At 41.3% G+C, this 24,754-nt stretch overlaps 1 long non-coding RNA gene across 1 annotated transcript in view; it reads right to left on the bottom strand.

Annotated features, from left to right (window-relative positions):
* LOC146821519 (uncharacterized) overlaps positions 1-24,424 on the bottom strand; it is an 87,897-nt gene extending 63,473 nt beyond the window's left edge. The window contains exons 1-2 of the long non-coding RNA XR_014962733.1: positions 24,253-24,424; positions 18,201-18,335 (exon numbers count right to left, since the gene is read on the bottom strand). This is a non-coding gene — a long non-coding RNA (uncharacterized LOC146821519). The remainder of the gene's footprint in view (positions 1-18,200; positions 18,336-24,252) is intronic.
* Positions 24,425-24,754: the final 330 nt, after the last annotated feature.

Here is a 24,754-nt window from a genome sequence, read left to right as displayed (position 1 = left end):
CATATTCTCTCCTTACAACTGAGAAACAAAACGGTCAAAATGCAGAGAAAGTGGTGAAAGAGAAAACAGCTGCTGGTAAGAGAAGAAAGATGTTTATAAAAATAGTATGTGGATATCTAGAAAGGGAGCAAAATCAAATGAATAAAAAAGAAAGTTTCAGATTAACTAAGATAGAAGGAAACTACATGACATGAAGCGAAAAAAATTGTCCAATAAATCAGACACTTTAATTAGAAGACAGAGGCAGTTTGTGGAAACCAGAGTTAGAATGTTATGTAGGAGAGTAATTCAGAATATGATAAGAACTATGAAGAAGTATAAAAGGAGTAGACAAGCAGTCAGACAAAGGGAACGTGTTGAGGCTGTAATCGATAAGAAATTTGCTCTCAAGAGGAAGCTATTTATTTTAATTCTAAACAGAATGAGGACACTGGATAGAATAGTGTTGTCTATGAGGAAAAGAAGCCAAAAAAAAGACTTATCAATAGAAGTAACTTTTGCAAAAATGTTCAGTGGTGAGTGGAGACATACCTCTAATACTGAGCCTTTCTTTAATGAAGAAAGCTACTCCCAAGAGAACACATTAGTGCATGCAGTTGAAGAATCTGGACAATGTTATGAGGTGAAGGATGGTAGTCCTAATCGAAAAGAGGGGATGGTACCGAGAAATATAGAGGAAGTGATAGTTGAAGAAGTACAGGGAAGGCGTAGGCAATCCTCTGTATATAAATGGAATTTTAGTAGTATTTTTTTAATGTTCTGCAGGAAACTATTCATATATTCAGAAATTTCTCACGTATGTTTCCCTACAGAAGTCTGAAACAGAAAATAGGTATGTTGCAAGGATTAGATCCATGCAAAGAAAGGAAGAATACTAATTTACAGGGACACTCACTAGCTTGTCTATTAAAGAAAGTGTGCCAAGCACGTTTCATAATTTCAGAATGTTAGCTGTACACCACTCGAAAATGCGAACTTTATTTGGAAGCTTTACTATGTCAAAATTCCTGCATTATGTTTAGGAGAAGTGAATCGAGGTCTTTTGCATTGTGTTGTAGCAGAGGTAGAAAACATTTGTGATGATGTTGTTTCGTTTCCTTGATCCTGAACAGGAGTGTAGAGAAAATGAGGACTTGTAGGTGTAGAGGAACATAACACAGTTATTACTGTTGAAAACGTTTGCGAAGAGATTACAAAGTTTACCACAGTTTCTTCTGAGAAACCAAACTGTGTTTGTACATGTGGTCTATGCCCTCACTACAAAAGTCAAACTAATTATGCAGTGCTGTTTTTTAAAAATGAAGAAGAGAACAGAGATAAGTGGCACACTTTGCAGCTTATTTATTTGTAGAGGAACGCTTTGATTGTTCGACACTATAAATTATATTTAAGCACTGTTATGACAAGTTAGAGTATAATAAAATGCCAGCTAGAGCAATGCATAACAAGTTAGAACTAGTTTCTTATTCAATGTATATATCCATTCCAAGCTACAGTTCGTATGGAACCAAAACATGGGAAGTTACCTCAAACAGAGTTACTGAAAGGTCATAGAGGTAGAGTTGTGTACTTGTCATTAGATTTCAAACAGAATATTGAGAATAAAGGGGTGCAGAGAGATTTTGAAGAACCACTTATTATTCTAGTCAATAGTGTCCATACTAAGAACATCTAAGAACAAAGAAATATCGCAGGAGTTAGTGGAGCTTAGTAAAGTAAAAAAAAAAGCAACATTCTATCTGGTACAAAATATTGTTTATTATAAAAATGTAGATGTTTTTCAAGATATAATACATGTGGAGGATGACAAATTATCATCAAGAGGTCTGATTGAAAAGGTGGATCGATCCAGATCAGAAGAAATTTAGGAACACTTTGGTATCCATCCTCTGCATTTGAAAGAGATTATTGGTGATGCTATTGATCTCTTTCAAATGAAAGAAGCAAAAGGGGCTCCATTAACTGTTTGGGAGTAACGTTTAACCCCTTCAGTGCCCATGACGAGCTGGACTCGTCATGGGCCGCGGTGGCGCTGTGCCCATGACGAGTCCAGCTCGTCATAGACCCCGCCCGCTAATGCAACGGCCGGCACTGGGCGGGGAAAGGGGCGGGCACTGAAGGGGTTAAAAGTTCACTCTTTTCCACATCTATTTACCACTGAACTAGGTGGTAGGGATGATGACTGGCCTGTACACATAACAGCAGCCAAGCACAGATCAACAAGATTATATTCTGAGGACCCTAGATTTTGCCAGCATATTCCATATATATTGCAACTATTATTTAAGAATAAATTGTCAGGACCATCTTATGCAATGAACTGTATTATAAAGACAGAAGTGAATCTGCAAAATATCTCAGCAAATGATTTTGTTGTGAAAGCTCAAGGTAAAGACGAAAACCTGGAATACAACCCAGTCAATTTGATGGCATGCCAATGTGGCATCAACGAGTATTGGTATTGTCTTCCTGGTGAGCTGAAATGTATGTTAAGAAACCTGGGTGCACCTACTTGGTTTCTAACACTCAGTTGTGCTGAGTATGTGTGGGATGACCTGCTTGAATTCTTGTGAGAAGCAAACTCAAACATAAAGGACATCAAAGGGAAGACAACTGGAGACCTTTGCTCATTGGATCCTGCAAATGTTTGCAGATATTTTAACCGCAGGTTTCAAGCCATGATGTCTTTCATCTGCAAAAAACTAATCCTCCTCTTGGTGAAGTAACAGATTTATTTTAGCGTAAAGAGTACGAAGCTAGAGGTGCTCCGCATATTTACATGCTGTTATGGATAGAAAATGCACCAAAATTTGGAACAGACAATGATGAATCTGTATTCTGTTTCATAGAACAGCATGTAACATGTGCCATCTCACAAAACAGCAGTGAAAAAGGCCTGAGACAACAAGTTTTGCGGTTTCAGACATATAGATGTGGCAAGTACTGGCGATGAAAATATAGATTCAAACAAAATTCCTACAGAAAATGTCATTTTGGATTCCATTGACCCGTCATTTCAGAAGGAAGACTAAACAGCTTTTTATCAGTAGTCAGACATACACTTACATGGAAATCTCCCAAAAATACATAGAACCTGCGAAGAACAGTGACTTTCAAGTTTATTAACGACTATAATCCTGTCATTCTAAAAATGTTGAATGCAAACATGGACATACAGTTTGTTGCAGACAACTCCATCACTGTTGCTCGCTACATGACTTCATATATAACAAAGTCTGAGAAGATAGAGATGAAAGAGATGTGGGAGGAGATTTCTGCAGAAAAGATTGTTAAGAAGAAATTGTACAGTTTCAGCTTAAAAATGCTTTCCCATAGAGAAATCGGACCGTATGAGTGCTCGGACAGGTTGAGCTCAGCTAGTTAGTTCTCAAAATCAGTAAGAATTGTATGGGTAAGTCTAGTCCTTGTAAGCAGTTGAAATAGTAATAAAGTTTTTCACAGAACTTCAGTATCTAGCCGAATTTGATCCAGAAAGTAGAGACATTTTGAATTCTGGAATGTTGGATACATACTACCCAAGAAGTAGTCCACATCTAGAAAAGATGTGCCTCTATGAAGTACTTTAACACTATAGATATAGAAGTAATCTATCTGAAAACATACAAGAAGGGAGATATGCAGTACTTGGATGTGATGGATGTGTGGTGAGACACACCAAAGGAAATCTAATTAGTCACAAAAAGCTTAGTTGCCAAACTCAGGAGAGAAGAGAGTTTTTCTATTTGCCACTTTTGCAGTTGTTCAAGCCATAGCGTGCTGAATCAGAATTTCTTGGACACTATGGGCCTCATTACAATGGCAGTTGGATGAGCATCTGACCACCATCGTATCGGGCAGGTGACTAACTGACTACATGTCGGTGGTTACTGAATGAAACACACCGGTGGTATTTGTTTTAGGTAAGGCGCCACAGAGAAAGTTCACATTTACAGTTATTCTGAATTTGTTACTTGACGGTGCGCAAAGGTGGGAAGAACCACCCTACTTCCCAGAATCTTGGGCCTTGGCCCTCTACAATAGAAAACAATCCTTAGCACACGTATTAATTATATATGCAAATAAGTATAGCGCGTTTCCACATAAGCTGCATACAGATACACACAAAAAAAGGGAAATTTGTCCTTCTTCTTCTTGGTTGTTCTTTATTATGTGCAAATCTCCTCAGTTATTCTTTAACAGCCACAAGCCAACACGTGTTTCGTCGCTACAAGGGAATGTTGTCCCGCGACTTTTTCAAGGCTAATTCCTGCTTTGAAAGTAGCATTTAATAAGCGGTGATAATTCCAAACCGCCAATGGTTTCTGGTGTGGCGGCGTCACACGTATCAAAACGACTCTGGTATCCTGTCTCTGTGTTTTCAATCAACCTCTCAGTGCTTATTCTACTGATGAGTAAGTACCAACGTGACGCCTGCCCATAATTTATAATGCCAAGTGTGCGACTACATGTCGGTGGTTACACCTGTCCAATTACAATGTGACCGCCATGCAGGCAGTCGGAATACTGCTCTTTTGCACTGCGGATTATGCTGTGGCCCTAGAAAAGGGCTGCAGCACAAGCCACAATGCAAAACAGCAATTTTCAAACATCCATGCTCCGTGTGCCAGGCACCATGTGGTGCCTGATACACGGTGCATGGATGTTTGAGGGGGCATCACATGTGCCCATAGTGAAGGAATGAGGCCCTGCTAAGTACCCCCAAAGTCCAATTCTGTCTGCCTTTACATGGCGGTCGGAACACTGTGTAAAGGCAGAGAACAGAGAGCCATTGTAATCTCTACAACAGTGACTCCGCAAGCACCACCCCCATTGTAGGGATTAAGGTCGGACAACACTCCAAAGGGCTCTTTGAGCCGGTCGGAGGCATCAGTCAGTTCCTCGATCCGCTGTCGTTCGCCCAACTGCATCGTAAAGCAGTGGTCAGACTGCTATGCAGGATGTATGTGGGTCTGCCACTGACGATCTGACGGTGGCAGGCCCATGACATCTTAAAAAAGCCCTATGACCCATACAAAGACTCTTTCAAAGCTGTGAGAAGAAACAATTTCTGCTGAGATAGCCAAGGAGAGTTCACAAAGCAGTCTCTTGGTGAACCAATTATTCAAAATGAAGCAACTATAGTTATGACTGAGGTGAAGAGTGCAATTCAGCAAGCATGATAGGAAACTGTTCATATTGAACACTCAGTAGAACAACTGAACAACGAACAGAAAGAGATTTACATCGAAGTTAAAGATAAAATAGAGCATTGATTTCTGTATGCGAAGAAACAATGTGAATGCTCTTCATTTAAACCAATACTACTATAAATCAGTGATCAGGCTGGCACAGGAAGAAACTTATTAATTACAATTCTCAGTGCTTATCTGTAGAGGTTTACAGAATCAAATTTATCATGTGTACTAACAGCACTAAGACGATTAGCTGCAGATAACATTAATGGGATTTCTCAACATTGACTCCTTATGCTACCTGTTGAACATAACAATACATTGGAATACCTGAGACTATCTGGTGAAGCTTGTCTTGTGGTATCAAGAGTATTGAAGAAATTGTAATTTTCTATCATTGATAAAGTGAGCATGGTATCAAACGTAATGCTTGCCTTCATACACTTAAGGAATGAAGTTAAGAACAGACTATTATGTACTCTTGGAGGAAAGCATTTAATTGTGTTCAGTGGCCTACTGCAACTTACCCCAATAAAGGGCATCTTGTTTTTAAAATACATACCCATAATGAATCAAAGATATTCTTTGGGGAGTACTGACAATGTAAATATTTGGTTAAACTTTTAATACAAGGAAATAGTGAATAATATCTGCCATGCATGTGATGTGAAATATGAATATATTCTTAAGGACGTTAGAATAGGAGTTTTAACAAAGGAGGAAAAACATGCTTTAGAAAATCAACTTATCAAGAAACTATTTCCATCAAAGATTACAGCAGCAAAATGAATGTACAATTTCATTGAAGAACAGAAATCCAAAGTCTGTTTAATGCCTACACTTCAAGAGTGCTCCAACTTCAAAGAACAATTACTGAAACTTGGAGAAAGAAGATATTTGGAAATTACAGCTATCAATAAAATGGAACATCAGTAGGTGCAACACTACTCACAATACACAGAAAAACTGCAAGGAACATTGGATTCTTTGAAGAAGTCTGTATCCAGGACTGTAGGATTAAAACCATTAACACGTGTGCAAAAACTGATGAGTAATTTTACGGCATAATTTAAAGGTTGAAGAAGGGTTAGTAAATGGTGCAATTAGTAAAGTTATTGGTTTCATTAATTTTCCAAATAGAGATGAGGTTGAATATTTGGTTATAAATTTGATCAGATTGATGACGTGAAGCAGATTGGCCGATGTGTTCTATGTTTTTTGCTTGTAAAGGACGCATTTGTACTGCAGTAGTAGTTCCCATTCTTTCCAGCATATGCTGCAACTATCCATGAATGCAAAAAGAACAATTGATGGACAAAATGCAGAATGATGTCATACATTCACCCCAGTACAGAGATCTGGGCCTAAATCCATTGGTTTTTTGCTCATCATGCCATTCCAGTTTGGACCTAGCCATATGCAAATCAGTCTTGACCCTGCGCCCAATGGGAACAGTCCAGCCCGAACTGCCAGGCCAGGTCCTCCTTGGACTGGAAACAAGCATCCTATGACCGGTTTCGGGCTTTCATCCCTCATCAGCCAGGATAGCTTGACTCCAGTGGCATGGAGAGCACGGGACCCACGTCTGGGCATACCTGTCCCACTTGGGGTGACAAATGCAAAAAGAATAATTGATGGACAGAATGCAGAACAATGTCATACATTCACCCCAGTACAGAGATCCGCGCCTAAATACATAATTTTTTTGCTCACCATCCCATTCCGTTTGGGACCTAGCCATATGCAAATCAGTCTTGACCCTGCACCCAATGGGAACAGTACAGCCCGAACTGCCAGGTCAGGTCCTCCCTGGACTGGAAACATGCATCCTAGGACCGGTTTTGGGCTTTCAGCCCTCATCAGCCAGTATTGATTGACTCCAGTGGCATGGAGAGCACGAAACCCATGTCTGGGTATACCCATCCCACTCGGGGGGTGACAAATGCAAAAAGAAAAATTGATGGACAGAATGCAGAACAATGTCATACATTCACCCCAGTACAGAGATCTGGACCTAAATCCATCGTTTTCTTGCTCACCATGCCATTCCAGTTTGGACCTAGTCTTATGCAAATCAGTCTTGACCCTGTGCCCAATGGGAACAGTCCAGCCCGAACTACCAGGCCAGATCCTCCCTGGACTGGAAACAAGCATCCTAGGACCGGTTTTGGGCTTTTAGCCCTCATCAGCCGGGATAGCTTGACTCCCGTGGCATGGAGAGCACAGGACCCACATCTGGGCAGACCCGTCCCACACGGGGTGACAAATGCAAAAATAACAATTGATGAACAGAATGCAGAACAATGTCATACAATCACTCCAGTACAGAGATCTGGGCCTAAATCCCTAGTTTTTTTGCTCACCGTGCCATTCCAGTTTGGACCTAGCCATTAGCAAATCAGTCCTGACCCTGCACTCAATGGGAACAGTCCAGCCCAAACTGTCAGGCCAGGTCCTCCCTGGGCTTGAACCAAGCATCCTAGGACCGGATTTAGGAATCAAGCTATCTTGGCTGATGAGGGGTGATACCCCGATACCGGTCTAGGATGCTTGTTTCCGGTCCAGGGAGGACCTTGCTTGGCAGTTTGGGCTGGACTGTTCCCATGAGGCACAGGGTCAATACTGATTTACAAATGGCCAGGTCTAAACCTGGGGTGGCATGGTGAGCAAAAGAATGATGGATTTAACCCAGATCTCTTGACTGGGGGTGAATGTTTTGATTTGTTCTGCATTCCGTACATCAATTGTGTGTCTTTTGCTTTCTCGTCCTAAGTGTGCCGGGTATGCCCAGAAGTGGCTCCTGGGCTCACTGTGCCACTGGAATCCAGCTTTCTTGGCTGATGAGGGGTGAAACCCCAAAACCGGTCCTAGGATGCTTGTTTCCGGTCCAGGGAGGACCTGGCTTGGCAGTTTGGGCTGGAATGATCCCATGAGGCACAGGGTCAAGACTGATTTGCATACGACCAGGTCTAAACTGGGGTGACATGGTGAGCAAAAGAATGATGGATTTAACCCAGATCTCTTGACGGGGGGTGAGTGTTTTGATTTGTTCTGCATTCCGTCTATCAATTGTGTGTCTTTTTCTTTCTCGCCCTAAGTGCGCTGGGTATGCCCAGACGTGGGTCCCGGGCTCACTGTGCCACTGGAATCAAACTATCTTGGCTGAGGAGGGGTGGAACCCCGAAACCGGTCCTAGGATGCTTGTTTCCGGTCTAGGGAGGATCTGTCTTGGCAGTTCAAGCTAGACTGTTCCCATGAGGCACAGGGTCAAGACTGATTTGCATATGGCCAGGTCTAAACTGGGGTGGCATGGTGAGAAAAAGAATGATGGACCCAGATCCCTTGACTGGGGTGAATGTTTTGATTTGTTCTGCATTCCGTACATCAATTGTGTGTCTTTTGCAACTATTAATAAATCACAAGGTTTAAGTGTAGATGCCGCTTTTATTAATATCGTAAGTACTGTATTTAAAGAAGGAATTTCAAATGTAGCATTAAAGCGAGTTAGAAAATTGTCACATTTGTTTTTGATTAACTTTGATGATAAGAAAGTTAGTGCCAATGCAAGTTATGTGAGAGAGTACAATCGGTTAAGAAGTCTATAGATTCCTCATTTGGGAAAGTATCCTATTTTTGAGAAATGGATAATCTGTCCTAAATGAAGCTTACAAAAGTATTGATGGAAGTTCCTCAAAAGAAAGAAAAGAAGAACAAGAATGAAGAAGTTGAGAAGAAAAAAGTGCAAAATGAGGGAGATGTTGTAGGTTACCAGTTGGAAAATACTAATGGTGTCAACTGTCATGCTAATGCTGTTCTCAATGTACTCTTCCATGTGCCACATCTCATAAATGCAATTCAAGAAACACCAAGTTACACTTGTTCAGCACTCTGCAGTTTGTTCCAACTTTACACAGTGATAGGACTATAGTACATTCTGCTTCAGGCAATCGAGAACTAGTAGACATATATACTGGAATTATAGTATTTACTCTCAATACTCAGCAAGATGGACATGAATTTATTATGGTGATCCTTGGAGTTTTAGAACAAGAAGAAGTAAATATTGGTGCACTTTAGCACTGATCAGCCATGGTAAAGTGTCCAGAATCCTATAACCAAAGAACACAGGTTCAGAAAAATAGGAGGCAAAAGGTTTGGGGATAAACCTGCAAAAATGGCCAGGTCTAACAGTGATCCTTTGAGTTTCAGAACAAGAAGAAGTAAATATTGATGATTTATTTGGACAGAGTCATATATGGAACCATGACTGTAAAGATTGTTATTTTTCACCTGCCACTTGAATACATTATGAGCGGATTTTTTAATTTAAAAATACTAGATTCCAAAATGTTTTCTTTTGACAGATTGATGAAACGGCTAATCATAATATGACCTGCCTAATTGCGGATCAGATGTTATGTCTACATTGATTCTAGGAACAACTGAAAATACCTTATATTAATGCTACAATGATGCAGAGCAGAGGGATCTAAATTGGAAGCTGAAATTACAAACTTCAAAGCTGGACAAGTATTAATTTCTGGAAGAACTTTTACTACTTTGGCTATTATCTTTCACGAAAGACTTAATAAAACATCTGGACACTGCATTGTCTATTTAATGAGTGAAACTGGATGGACGGAATGCAATGACAGCAATAGTAAATTCAAACCAAAACTTCCTTTTAAGCTACCAAACTTTTATCTTTTGTTTTTTCAACCAATGTTCTTAAGAGGAGTTCTGAAAAAAATGTGGTTTACTATGTTTTTTCTACATGGATTATCAGTGTTATAGACATCATTTGGCCTATAAGGGGTGATGTCTTTAAAAATTTCTCCAAAATTCAAGAATACTTTTCATCTTCCACAAAGGAGTCAATATAACGTCTGGATACTACACTAACCAATTAAAGAGCGAAAGTGGATGAACTCAATGCAATCACAGGAACTTTAAATTGAAACTAAAATCTACCTTTCAAACTACAAAACTGTCACCTTTTATTTCTTCAAACAAACTTCTGCGTACTATTTAGGGATGACATTTTTTTTAAAAAAACTTTAGGTGTGGTTTATTATTTATTATTAGTATTGTACCAGGTATAATAATAAAACATACATTTTTTAGATAGGTTTGATTAGATTAGTATAGCACCTTTAGGTGAAACAACTAATTAAGAAATTGTAGAGAGTGCATTTCATAGTGTGACTTTTTTATATTGATATACTGTTTTTTTGTGTGCAATCTATGCAATTGTTTTCCCCCCACTGTTCAAGGATGAAGCTTCATATAGTACATCATTTATGGTGACCATGTATGAAATTTGAGAACAGCACAAAAGAAAAAATGACATGTTTTACTATATTGTGATATACTGTTACAACATAACCAACGTGTACTGTTATGTTTCTGCACTTTTGTAAATAAAATACTAACTTATATTTATGTTTTTTTCTTTTTCAATAGTGGTTGGACCTCTACGTCTTTAGATGTCTCAAGATACTCATTGTATCACACATATATTTTTCAGACATACCCCTGGACAGTGCTTTTATGCATAAAGAGGATTTGCCATGCTTTGCTACCACTTTGTTTTGCCCATTTTCTATTACTTTCTATGTAATTCAGCAAATGACACTATAAAACTATACACCATGGTAGGGTCTCATAAAGCCACTGATACATCCAGAGACACCCTGATTGAACAACTCACACAGCTAGTCACTAACACACCCACTAAATCACACACCGACTCGCTTACGAATACATCTACTAGTACATGATCTTACTTACGCATACAGATATTCATACACTTAGTTAATTATTAAACCATGTACAAAAATATGTACTCACTCACCTATACGGTAACTTATACAACCAGTCAGCCATGAATGCAATCACTAACATACTCAATCACTCTCCATGTAACTACTGATACACGCAATCACTACCTATAAAGCTAGAAAGATAACCACTCACTTCTGTAAACAGTCATGCATACACTTACTTACTTACCAGAACATCTTTTAACACAGGCAACCAGTTACTTATACAGCTACTGTCATACATATTTAGTATTACATAGAGGCATTGACTAAGGGCCTAATCATGAGCAGTGGTGGCGGTCCCTGGACCTTCAGCCTGGCGATCCACCCACTGTATTACTTCTACAGAGGTGGGACTGCCACAGGACCACCACAACTGCTGGGGATCCCTGATCACAGGGTGGTGTTCCAGTGGTGTGAGGTTGTGATATTCTGGCAGTACCGCTGTGGCACCACCAAGCATATTACAAGTTTCTTCACTGCAACCCTTTTTATGGCGGTGAGCCTGCCATGAACAAGCAGGTGGTGAGGAAACTAAGGATGCCATACAGGGCCCCCTGTTGGCTCTGTGAACAGGGGAGCATGAAGGAAGGCACATGTGCCCCCCTGTATTTTTGCACATGCATTTCTGTCCATTAGGGAATGGGCTGTGGTGCTCCTACGGAGGTGCCTTTCTAAGGCTCTCCTAAGAGCCTTAGAAATGCACCGCCGTGGGACTGCCAGCTCAAGACTACCCGCCAGATGTTACAACTCATAATTTGGTGGGCAGACTGACTACGGGTTTGGTGGTCTTGGAGTGGGGTGCTGGTGTAGCAGCCCGCTCCAAGATCGCCAAACTAGTAATCAGGCCCTAATTCACCTACTCACCCATAGAGGTACTCTCACAGACACTTAGTCACTGTTACAGACACTCATGCACCCAGTAACCTATATATACTTAGACAGCTATTCACACACAGATACAGACTATGGCACACCCAGTCACACACTGTTGTATAGACTATCACACCCAGGCACCCACTGATGCAGATACTAACACACCCAGACACACACTCCTCCATACATTGACACACCCCAGAACGCAATAATTCATACACTAATACATCCAACCACAAACTGATACATGCAGTAGCATACCCAGGCATTCACTGACATACCCAGAGACACTCTTGTGTATACCCTGATACATCCCGGCACACACTAATACAGACACAAAGACTACACCAGACACACACTGATGCATACACTGACATAACCACGTATCCATCCTTACAGCTACTTGCACACACATTCACTCAATGAAATAGCTAGTCACAGTTACTTGCTCTCCCAGACAGATACTGACACTGCCAGTCACTGACTCATACAGTCACTTACACATTCATTGTGTCAGATATATAGCCATTCACACACTCAGTGGCTAACTTGTACAATCACCCACCCAGTCACTGACCCCTATAGCCACTAACACACCCAGTCACTCTCTTATACAGACCCTCACCCACTCACTAACTCATACAGACATTAACACACCCAGTCACTCACTCATATAGCCAATTAGCCAGTCACACAATCAGTCACTGAATCATACAGGCACTAACACACCCACTCATTCACCCATTTAGACACTCATACACTCAGTCACTTACTCATACAGGCAGTGACACACCTAGTCTCTTCCTTATGCAGCCACTCACACAACTACTGACTTAATCATATAGACACTCGCACAGTCATTCACTCACCCATACAGCCACTTACTCACTCATACATTCACTAACATACCCACTATCTCTCTCATACAGCTCACACACCCACTAATTTACTCATAAACCACCTAACACAGCCACTCACTCACTCATACAGCTACTCATATACTGAAATAGCCACTCACACCCAATCACTCACTCATACAGCCACTCACCCACCCATATAGACACTCACACACCTAATCACTCACTCACACAGCCATTCACACACCCAGTCACTCACCCTTACAGACACTCACACCCACTCCCTCAAATATATGTACACTAACACACCTAGTGGCTCACCTATACAGCCACTTACACAACCACTCATTCAATTACACATACATTCACCTGCCCACTCACTAAGCAATTTAGACACTCTCACTCACATAGGCACTAACACACCCAGTCTCTCACCTATGCAGACACTCACACAACCATTCACTCAAACATACAACCAGTCATGTAGGTTTTCACTCACCCATACAGCCACTCACCCACCCAGTCACTCAGTCAAAACAGGCGCTAACATACACACTCACTGACTAATACAGCCACTAACACAAACACTCACTCTATTATACAAGCACCTACATTTACTCACCCCTACAGCCACTTACACACACAATCACTCACTTATACACACTTACACAGACGCACCTCTATATCTATCTATCAATCTATCAATCTATCTATCTATCTATCTATCTATCTATCTATCTATCTATCTATCTATCTATCTATCTATCTATCTATCTATCTATCTATCTATCTATCTATCTATCTATCTATCTATCTATCTATCTATCTATCTATCTATCTCTCTCTCTCTCTCTCTCTCTCTCTCTCTATCCATCCATCCATCCATCCATCCATCCATCCATCCATCCATCCATCCATCCATCCATCCATCCATCCATCCATCCATCCATCCATCCATCCATCTATCCATCCATCCATCCATCCATCCATCCATCCATCCATCAATCCATCTCTCTATATATACACACTGTTTTTCTGGAAGTGATTTTTTTTTAGTTTTCTAACCTTTTGTATTTTTTGTGTTTTTTCTTAAATAAAACAGCAACTTAGAAAAAACATAATTCTCTCCAGAAACTCAAAAACAGTGTAACTAGTGGCATGAATAAAAAACATAATAACCTTCATGATTTTTAGCTCTCTCCAAAACTACAGGAACTCTGTTCGCCAAGGGTAAGCACTGTGTTGCAGTCTTGACAAACCGCTCCCACTCTCATGAGTTCTGGAGTCTTTTCATGCAGATGTTTCTCTACTTCAGCAGGAATTTTCTCTCCTCCAGCAGCTGGTATAGCAGCTGAAGGTGGTGGTTATTCAGCACTTCTCTCCTACTGTGCTCTCTTCAGCTGTGTGTTATGGTAGGTTTTTAAATGGTACAACATGCTAGTTGTCCCAGAAGAATATTTTTTAAGTGCCCATTGAAAGAGTTTTGTCACACAAGGAGCACTTGACGTATCTGACTGCAGTTTTTTTTTCACCAGACAGGCTTGTAAAAGAATCCCAAGCGATGGGCTGGTGTTTTGGTGATGGTTCTACATCTGAAGACTTTCCTTGTGAAGGGAGTGGGTCCTGCTCCTCACTTCCTCCAGATGCCATTTTATGAAAGATAAAAGACAAAGAAAATCAAAAGACAGTTGTATCACTGTGAAGTAGAGGACACCTGCCAATATTCTTCCAATATATCCACTGGAAGGTTGAGAAAGAGAGAAATGGGTGGGAACTTCCTTTGAAGAATAATAAAAAATATATTCGTTATATAGTCAAGTGATATTAGCAAATGCCAAGCTCATCACAAAAACCGGGTCATCGCAAAGACATCAAATACAATTAAAAAGTGTTCTACAATAAAATTACTTGCGCAAATTCAAGTTTAAACACTAGATCAGTAAGGTACTGTTCTCAAACATTAATTACAATATGTGAATATATGTGTGTTATACATATTTGATAAAACACGCTAACTTCGCGAATATCTGCGACACCGGAAAAAATACGTAGCACGATGTTTCATGATGAATTCACAAATATTTGTTTTTTTTTAATTTGCAGTGAGCAAACCACTAAAAAAGCTCTTCAGTAACACAGTATAAGCACATAAATGTGTGTTACATTTGTGGCCCCTTTCACAATCACAGAAACTTTAGGCTGCAAGTCTGACTAAGGGTCCAGAGGAAAAATAGTTACTAGGGGGGTTACACTACATGCTATGATTTAGCACATAACCTATAAGCCAAGGCACAATACACACTAATTTGGGGTCACTTTGGATACAGAGAAAAAGCATTGAGCTGGTCTTGCAGTGATCAATGACAACCAGAGCCTTCTTGGGAAAAATGTACCTGTATACCCAGGTTGAAGTGGCGTACGACTGTGTTGTTGCGAATGCTGGGGAATGCTTGAAAGAGAACAAATGTTTCCTACCCAACAGCCACACTCCTCCACATATATACTGGCCCACAGCCAACCAGGCTAAGTGCACATTTCCCTGTTCTAAAAGTGTTTTGTCATGTCCAGAGGCTATGGGAGAGTGTGTACTGTAGTCATGTTGAAGCAAGGAGACAAGCGACCTGAAAGCCCACTACATGCCCGGGTAGGGGCGGTCTAACAAACAAATGTTGCACCATGGAAACTCAACGTAACATTAAAATATATATATAGAATGGCAGACTGAAGAGGTGGCAATAAAATAAAACAGCACGGAATTTGGGTCTACGTTTGTTTTTTCCGGGTGGAGGAATTGGAGTGGTAATAAGTTTCTGTGCACATATATATATATATTACCTACTGGCGGTCGCCAGTAGGTAGTTATAGTTAGGACCACGTTTCCATAGGAAAACCTCAACATTCTATTTTGAATAACTTTGGCGCCGGTCGACGAATCCTCGCGAATTTCTCAAAATAGGTGGGGCGCTACGCTCCGCTCCTACCCTGAAAGTCTCGGGGGGATTCGTCAAGCGGGGGCTGAGATAAAAGGGGGGTCCCAAAACGCGTTTTTCCCATGCATTTTTCCATAGGACCTTTAGAACGAGCTACAGCCCGAACGGCTGAACAGAATTACTAGAAATTTGGCAGAGAGGTAGTCCCTAGGTCAAGGAAGTGCCTTTTGTAGGTTTGGTGTAAATCTGTTCAGTAGATTCTGAGAAAATAGCCTTTAAATCAATATATATATCTGAGCCCGCTTACGGTACGCTTACCGTACGCTTACCGTACGCTTACCGTAAGCTTACGGTGGCGTGCGCGAGCGCGATTCTGATTGGCTCTTAGATCTTAGTAAACATTCGAATCGGCCGAAACCAGGAAGCGGCGTCCGCCATTTTGTCTCTCGCACTGAGTGTTGTTTATCAAACATGATGGCCAAAAACATGTTACGGGGCTGTTTTGACAACTCCCTCCCACATAGTCATGTTGAGGGAGTCCCCAAACATCCCCCAAGAGCAAAAACGGTTTTATTTTTTTTTCGGCAATTTCGCGGGGTACGCTTACCGTACGCTTACCGTACGCTTACCGTAAGCTTACCGTACGCTTACGGTAAAAAAATAAAAATAAAAAAAACACTATCCACACTTACCCCACCCCCTGTGCTTTTGGTGGCCGCAGGCCACCAAATGTGCAGGGCTTATTAATAGAGAAAATAAAACGTAATTTTGGCAACATGAAATTATAAAATCGAAATAAAAATAACACTATCCACATTGACCTCACCCCCTGTGCTTTTGGTGGCCGAAGGCCACCAAATGTACAGGGCTTATTAAAGTTGATAAAAACCGTGCACGGAACGAACTGCGTTAAGTGGGCGCGCACGCCACAAATGGCGTAAAGTAACTTAGCATTTAAAAAACCGTACAAATTCACTGAAAAAACCATAGGTTTCACACACGTTATAGTTAGGAAATAGCATTTAAAAAACCTTGCTAATTCACTGAAAAAACCATAGGTTTCACACATGTTATAGTTAGCTGGACATTTTACTGATAAAAAACCAATGAAATTCCCCCGTTATAGTTACTGTAGGCAACTATAACTCACGCGACCGTAATCCTCTGCTGATGACATATGTGTCTTTATGAAAAAAAAATATTTGTAATATATGTATAGCTAAAATTTAATGGAAGAAGATATGGGCAAATAAGTGTCTAAATACAGTATTAGCATCAGCAGAGGATTGCGGTCGCGTGAGTTATAGTTGCCTACAGTAACTATAACGGGGGAATTTCATTGGTTTTTTATCAGTAAAATGTCCAGCTAACTATAACATGTGTGAAACCTATGGTTTTTTCAGTGAATATATATATATATATATATATATATATATATATATATATATCGTTGAAGTGCAAAAGTACGTGCGCTCTCAGGTAAGTAAACGACACATCCAAGTTGTAGTAGTGATCAGGTTTATTCCTGATCACTACTACAACTTGGATGTGTCGTTTACTTACCTGAGAGCGCACGTACTTTTGCACTTCAACGATAGTATTGCCGGTTGCTTCGCCGGCGTGTACGCCACTTTCCTAGGGTGCCAGCTGTCCGGAAGAAGCGTTTGCAGATTTTGGATATATATATATATATATATATATATAAAACGACTAAAAAAGCAAATAATATATTTGGGGATTTAACCCATCATTAGTATGATCCATATGTGTAAGCACTGGAGGTAATGATTTGCTCATTACTAATGTTGACTTTTAATCATGATCTGCATTTAGGCAGACCATTCAGTTTACTACAGCGTATTTTGTACACTTGCGATTTGCACGGTATGAGCATATTTGCACACTTAGGCTTACGGGTAGAAAGCAGGCAATGGGTAGTGAATAGGAATGTTTTTATCCAAGGTTTTAAACTTCCGCGTGTTCCTCAACATGATTTTAATTATTTAATTGACTAATTTCAATGATGTATTTCAAGAATGTATTTCGGGATTTATCCTAGTATTCGATTGATACATACAAATTTGTACTGTGGAAACCAGCCTGCTCATTACAAATGCCGACCTGTTATTCATTGTTTGCACATATGCAGACCAGTGAGTTGACAAAAGCGTATTTTGCACTAATGCCATTTTGCATGACATGAGCAAATTTGCACTATTTACACAAGGGTACTAAGTGGATCATGAATATTGGTTCTCAGTAACTTTAACCATGGATATAAATTGTTTTATTTTACGCAACAAGAATCAAAACATTTACATAAATATTTGCGATTAGGTTTGGTCTGTTGTGTAATAACAGAAATGGCCTAAGTAACTTTTCCATGTCCACGTGGTTCGAACTGCAATAGGCACTGTCACTTTAAATTTGGAAGTTTCTCAAAAACACATTGTCATGTGAACAAGGCTCGGACGAGCCGAAACTTTATGGCTACATATAGCAAATAAAAATATCTGCACCTACCTACTGGTCCTTGTCCGTGTTGCTGTGTATGAGGCAAGGGAGAGTTGTCTACTGCCCAGTTGCGGAACTTTGTATATATATATATATATATATATATATCATGATGGTATCACACCATGCACAAATGTTCTTCCTCTGAAATGAGAATTGGGCAGCACAATTGTGAATGACACAAGTCTGTAATCATGGAAGAACAGCCCAAATAAGGAAATATAAAGCATTCTGTGTTTAACCAATTTGAACATGTACAAAATGCAAATATTTGAAACCCAAACATGGAGCATGCTATCTGGCCTGCCTTGTGCCATACCACCAAAGTTGCAGAATGTAGCAGAAGATGACACTGAAAAACACAGACACTGCATCTTCTCACACACATGAATTTATTGAATCCCCTTCATTTGAAAGTGTTGTTGTGTGCTTAACATTTTTTAAATCTAACTGTATACATATATGTATGAATATATAACTAGATGTAGTTCTATATGCACACATATGTACATCATCTGATTTAGAGATTCTAAGCAAACATCATATATCACCAGTAGGTAGTTATAGTTGGACCTAATTTCTATAGGAAAAGTGTTTTTTTATTTGCAAATAACTTTGGCTCCAGTTGACAAATCTTTGCGAAATTTTTGAAACTAATGAGTCAGTCTCATCAGCAGCTGTCTTGAAAATTTCACAGTGATCCATCAAGTGGGGGCCGAGAAAAAGGTGGGTCTCAAAACGCTTTTTCTCCGTGTTAATTTCTGTAGGAAACTTTCGACACGGCTACAGCCCGAACTGCTGAATGGAATTACACCAAATTTGGCAAAAAGGTAGCTCTTGGTCCAGAAAGCTCTAGTTTTGTTAAATGTTGTGAATCTATTCATTAGTTACTGAGAAATGTAAAGATTTCTCAGATATACAACTGTGGCCGTGGTGGATACGTGAACCGTCCCAATCTCGTGCCTAAGATAGCCATCTTGTGTCTTGGTTCAACCGATTCACAAGAAAAATATAAAGAAAAGAAAAGGGGGCAGGGTAGAAACACTCTGAGCCCCTAGGCCTGTTCAGGGGACTCCCACAGGGACCCCGGGGGCCAGAAAAAGCATTACAAAAAAAAAGAAAATCTGCGGGAGTTGCATTGGATCCACATATCCCACCAAATTTCTTTTTTTAAAGAAGCACAGGTTGCCACACTTCGTTTAATTAAGTCCCCAGGTGGGCCAGGTCCCGGGGCAATACATTAATAATAATGGGGGCCCCTGCGTGGGCACCCCCAGGGACCTCCACCTCCACGAGGCTTAATCACAGAAATTGGGGTGACCACGTGCCCCCCCGCAGTCCAGGGGACTGCACCTCCCTGGGACTAATATCTTGGAGTGTAGGGGGGCCACGTGACTGCCCACAGACCCGGGAACCGCCACCTCCCCAGGGCAATATTTCAATAAGGTGCAGGGGGGCTCTGCCCCTCCACGCTGCCCCAGGGACCACCACCTCCCCGGGGCTATTTTTCACATGGGAGGGGGGCCGTGCGGCCCCCCTCCTGGAGTCAAAATGGCCGTGGGGCCCCCAGGGCCAGCTCCAGCAATAATCCAGGGTTCCCATCCCCGGTGACATTGCAGTTTGCCATGGGATGGCAGGAGCAGTGCTCCACTTTGAACAGGCGCTTGGATCACAATGAGCGTCTGCGGGTAGGTGGTAAAGGAAGGGGAACACACGGCGGAATGAGGGTCACTGAGTGATGTTACTTGTGCAGCAACTAACTGTCATCATAATTTTTAATGTTTGCCCAAAACCATTGTGGAGAAACACCTACCAAAGGCAATAGAATATCAGGGGCAACAAAACACATTGTTTTCAACTACATGCAAAGATGGCAGAGACTAATATAGACTATTCATTGTGAACTAATAGTCCTTCTTCTATGATTTCACCCAATAGGAGAGGCAAGCTGCTTTTAATTCGAAATGTGACATTAGCAAGCCATACAAACATTGATAAAGGCAAGGATGCCAAAACGTGTCTGTTTGGGCCAGTAAATCTATACTTGGCACCCGCTGAGTGCTCCGCCTTTGGTGATTAATTTAAATACGTATTGCCACACGCGCTATGGAGGCACCCATTCACGAAGAGATCGACAGCAGCCAGTGGCAATTTGGTGAATCTTATTTTTGCAGTCTGTCAGAGCCGCAGCAACTCCAATACTGAGCCACAACGCCAACTGATTGGGACATTACAAAATGGACAGGTGCTTGGATCACGATGATGAGCGTCTGTGGGTAGGTGGTAAAGGAAGGGGAACACATGGCCGAATGAGGGTCACTGAGTGATGTTACTTGTGCAGCAACTAACTGTCATCATAATTTTTAATGTTTGCCCAAAACCATTGTGAAGAAACATCTACCAAAGGCAATAGAATATCGGGGGCAACAAAATGCATTGTTTTCAACTACATACAAAGATGGCAGAGACTAATATAGACTTTTCATTGCAAACTAATAGTCCTTCTTCTATGATTTCACCCAATAGGAGAGAGGCAAGCTGATTTTAATTCGAAATGTGACATCGGCAAGCCATACAAACATTGATAAAGGCAAGGATGGCAAAACGTGTCTGTTTGGGCCAGTAAATCTATACTTGGAACCTGCTGAGTGCTCCGCCTTTGGATATATATAAAGAGAGAGAGAGAGATGATTTTAAACGAAATGCAAAAAATAATTAAAAAGGTTTAACCACAGGAAGAGTGAGAAGCTCATGGACACACAATTACAACAAGTATATAGAAATAGAATAAACTAAAGTGTGTAAAAAGGACCTTGGTATCTAGACAAAAAAACAACTTATCCTGGCTGATCTAAGAGATTCATTCAAGTACGGGTGTTATAACAGTGAAGTGAAAGCAGGGTTGGTTGTCAACATTTGGATCGCAAAGGTCAAGAGTGCATGAGACCATCGTGCAGGACAGAGGGAAGTCTCTGTAAATTAGTCATCCTGTATTATGAGGACAAGAATAAAACTAATACTTCAATGACCGAATCAGGGTCGTTATGTAAGCTCCACATCAGCGAACACAAAGTCCAGGAAGACATAACCGCCCAAAACTGTTGTGGAATAGTGACCGACCGAACTCTGGTGAACGGTCCCAACCGCACCATTACAATGTGACAGCACATGGTGCGGTTGCATACTCCCTTTTCTCTATGGGAACTTGTGCTGCAGCCGTAAACTGGTCGTAGCACAAGCTCCCCTAGGTAAATGGGAGAATCTGTTCATCCCTGCACCATGTGGCAGGCACCTCAACCTGCCTGCCACACGGTGCAGGGATTAACGGTAGGCACCATAATGCACCCTCAGCCCCTATCTGGAGTCCGCAGGGTTAATAGGGCTTGCTAGGGGCCTCCATTGTCAGTTTCCGACAGGCTTTCTATGCCGGAAAGCCAGACATGGAAAGCCTGTCGGAAACCGACATCGTATCCCTACAGAGGAAACACCGTCCATAGGGATTACGGGCAGGCCTTCGACTGGCCAAAGGGCTCCTTGAGCACATTGGAATCTAGCCGGAATGACCGGCTGGTTTCACTTTCGACTGCCTGCATCATAATGGGGCGGTCGAAAGTGAAACCCTAAATGAGACTTGGAAAGCCTCTGACCTCCGGTCGGAGGCTTTCCGGGTCTTATCGTAATGAGACCCATAGTGTGCAGCCAATTTCACATTTCAAGTTATTAGTCCATAATATTTCAAATTCCAAACCTGGAATACTGCATAAGTAGGTGTGCATGCATTCAAATAAAAACTAGGAGCGCAAAAGCATCAGGCACACTTAAAACGTCAGGGGGCGTACCCTGTTATGAATATATTGAAATACTCTCCAAACCAAAAAAACACGGGCTTGGAATAGCCACTCAAACAAGGTTGCATGCAACAACAAAAGTGGTCTGACATTTGAATTGGTGCAAAAAATATTCACCCTCCATTTTATGTTCATTGAAAGAGGTATACCACGACTATTGTATAAAAACATAGAGTTTTCTGTATCTAAAGTAAAAAAAAATTATCAAAGTTTTTAAAATGAGAGCATTTTGGGGACCCGACCTGCTTACCTGCCTACAATGTGTGAGAGAAACTCAGCTTGTACCTAAAATCCATATCGCTCATTGCACCTTCTTAACAAAAATTAACTAAATATTTTTTGCCGATCCCCAGACAACGTGGCTACGTTAAAGATGATTATGCCACGTGCAGCCAGAAAGAACTGTAAAACATCAATAACCATGTTGTAACGCACGTGTTACATCTCACCTAAAGATTTGCATCAGACACTTAAATGTATATGGACAATTCAAATGATTCAATAAATCGAAATAAAAGAGTCAATTAAATTACACATTTCATAGACTATTATGAGGTATGAATCTGTTTTTCAATAGGTTTTTTCTTTCTGCATTGCAATCAACACCAATTCAAATGTATCATACTGTTCAGTTTTTTCCTACAAACAAATAAAGAAATTTGGCAACCGAGAGGGAAAAAGTATTTTTCATTTGAAAGTGCTGCCTTCGCACTTTGCCCATCAGTTGAGATTTCCATAAAAGCATCCAAATGATCATATTATTTTGGGAGGTAATGCCACACCCGCCTAATACGGTATTTACTGGGTGTTGGATTACTTTTCCATTCCAGGTACTGCACCTCACAACAGTGGATATGGCAGAATTACAGCAGGGTTTTCCATGGTTCCAAGATACCAAACTGAGAAAGGCACTGTTATCTAAACTAGAGCTCGTGCTCAGAATCAGTAGCCACTCTTGAGAGCCACTACGGATATAGAGTGGCAACACTGGAGCCTGAGATCAGAACCAGTACCCACTGTTGTGAACCACTATGGACCTAGAGCACCATGAGTAGAGACTGTGCCCAGAATCCATAACCAATGTTGAGAGCCACCATGGTGGACCTCCAACAGCAGGACTAAAACCGGAGTTCAAAATCAGTAGCCACCATTGAGAGTCAACTTGGACCTCGAGCTACAGGACTAGAACCTGGGCTCAGAATCACTAGGCACTGTCAGTCACTGTAAGTTTTCCAGATATGGAGACATTGTTGAGTAGTCTCCATACACACACCTAAGAGCATTTAAGCGTGCAATAACTCAAATATAGCATTATGGATTGGTGGATGCAAAGATCACAGGGACACAAGGTATGATTCTCATCTGAGCTTTATTTGAGAGCTGCCTATGTTGCATTGTTCTTATAGGTCTGGGGGAACTTGCCTCTATGTAAATGTACAGATATTTATATAGCGCAAATCACCAACCGGTCTCTAAGCGCTTGCTTAGGGAACCCGTCCTGGTATTCCCCTGTGAGATAACCCAGCAGGACATCCACAAGGTGAAAGCCAGGCATCCCGCCACGAGGGGCCATTGTGGAGATTAAGCAAGCTATTGCCCAGAGTCGCAGAGTGTGAACCCATGAATCAAGTATGCACTGGAGCGAGAATTATCGAGTCCATGGACAATTTATGGACTCAAGACCCAGCCGAGCCGGGAATTGAACCCTGGTCCCGGGCTGACCTCTGCTTCCAGGTCTGCCTACTCTAACCAGTGAGCCACACTTCTCCACTATCCAGGAAGGTCTTGTGCTGCCATACCCTAGACTGTCCCGCTCTCATACACATTTCCTATTAGCCCTAGGAAGAGGAAGGGGTGTCCAGTGGCCTGGGAGAATTGGGCCTGCAGGGTCCTAATATCCTCCTCATGACACAACATTCACTCACCGTTCAGATCCAAACTAGGCTTGTGGGCGGCTTCCATTTATAATTAGCCAATGCATTAATAAAGATGAGTCATGTTTGTTTTTCTTTCAGCTTGGTTTCTCGAGGGCATGAATGGTGAGTTGACTCTTTGTAACCACAGATGTTGTTTTGAGCACACATACACACAAAGCAAGCTTTAGTTTAAAAAAAGTGTCATAATCCTCTTCATACAGAGGTAGAACAAAAAGTCCTACAAAAAACAGGTCTGCGCTGTGCAGTAATCTTACAGGATTAACACTTCTGGCATACCTTTAACAATCGTGTATATCTCACCAGCTCGCGATGAGTGATCTTTTTCATTCGGTAGGATTAATAATTTGACAACTGGTGATGACACCGAGCCTGGGTCAAAAACTTGCGGATGTGAGTTATGGCTCTGATGTCAGTCATGCGGGATAAAGCGCATATCCGCGGATCTCACCTCCTTCACCCTGCCATCTGTTGTTTCTCTAGCCTTTCCCCTCACTTTAGTCCTCCGTTGCCACCTGAACCTCGGGCCTCTCTCCTTGCTCACCCTCCCTGAAGCACTTCAGATGCCGCCATTGTTCGCTTCACTTCAAAGGATGAAAGGCACAAAAAAGCCCCGGAGTGAGGGCTGGATGCCACACCACATTCTTTCAGTGAAGCACGAGAAAATGTGCGCGGGAAGAACCTGCCTGCTTGGAGAACGAAAGCAACCTGAGAGAGCAGCCTTCGAAATGTTTTGCAAGAGAACAAATGTAATTTAAAGATATGTTTTAAGCAAAATCGT

The sequence above is a fragment of the Triturus cristatus genome, chromosome 6 (genome assembly GCF_964204655.1).
Source record: "Triturus cristatus chromosome 6, aTriCri1.1, whole genome shotgun sequence".
Classification (NCBI taxonomy): domain Eukaryota; kingdom Metazoa; phylum Chordata; class Amphibia; order Caudata; family Salamandridae; genus Triturus; species Triturus cristatus.
The sequence above is the reverse complement of the archived record's forward strand: the minus strand, read 5'-3'. Positions and strand labels throughout refer to the sequence as shown.